The sequence below is a fragment of the Phalaenopsis equestris genome, unplaced genomic scaffold (assembly GCF_001263595.1).
Source record: "Phalaenopsis equestris unplaced genomic scaffold, ASM126359v1 Scaffold000002, whole genome shotgun sequence".
In the NCBI taxonomy this organism is placed as follows: domain Eukaryota; kingdom Viridiplantae; phylum Streptophyta; class Magnoliopsida; order Asparagales; family Orchidaceae; genus Phalaenopsis; species Phalaenopsis equestris.
The window spans coordinates 41,574,405-41,575,248 of NW_018164444.1; positions in this window are offsets into that span (position 1 = coordinate 41,574,405).

Consider the following 844-nt stretch of genomic DNA (forward strand, 5'->3'; position numbering starts at 1 on the left):
GAAGCAGGCTTAAATAAGGGTTCATTTGAAGGAGCATCATTGTTGCTCCTTCAAAAGCCGCGTGACATAATGAGCAACAAAGCTTGAGTTTTAAAACGGCAAAAAATGTTGTTCTGGTGAAATAATTTCAGGAGAACAATGCCGTAAAATCTTGTTTTTCCACATAAAAAAAGAAAATCTATGCGACGATGCTCGCAGTAACCGAACAGAACTTGCATGCCTTCTCAAACGAAGCCTAACTCGATTATATAAATGTAAATTTATGAAAATTACAAAAATAACCTTTTTTGACAAAAGCTTAAGTCTTGATTTCTTATACACCTCCAACAAATCTTCATAATCCGACTTGAATCTCAATGCATGACATTGATCTTTGAACAACCTTTTCGGCAAAAATACTTAGAATTTTACAAAAAATCCTCTAGTGCTCTGATCTAAACGAACTTATAGGCAAACTGACTAGCTTGATGAGATGAACCCAATGGTACCAATATTAATCTAAAATGAACCAAATCGAGCTTCAATCAAGCCATTAAACCATATTTTGAACTTTTCTGGACATATTTTGAGTCTAAGATCACTCAATTCTTTTATAGTTAAGACACTCAAATATCCATCAAACTTCGTCTGATCGAGTAAAGCACTTTGAGTCGTCCGAGCAAAGTGGTTCATTTTTCGGCATTAATTGCACCCTAAGCTTAATAAATAGACCTCCACCCCTCTCATGATAGAGGAAAAAGAGCTTGAGGTTTGAGAAAGAATTTCAAGCTCAACCACCCGCTGACCACCGTCGATTGCTATCAGTCATCGCCCATTCCTACAACAAACTTATATGTACATCTAT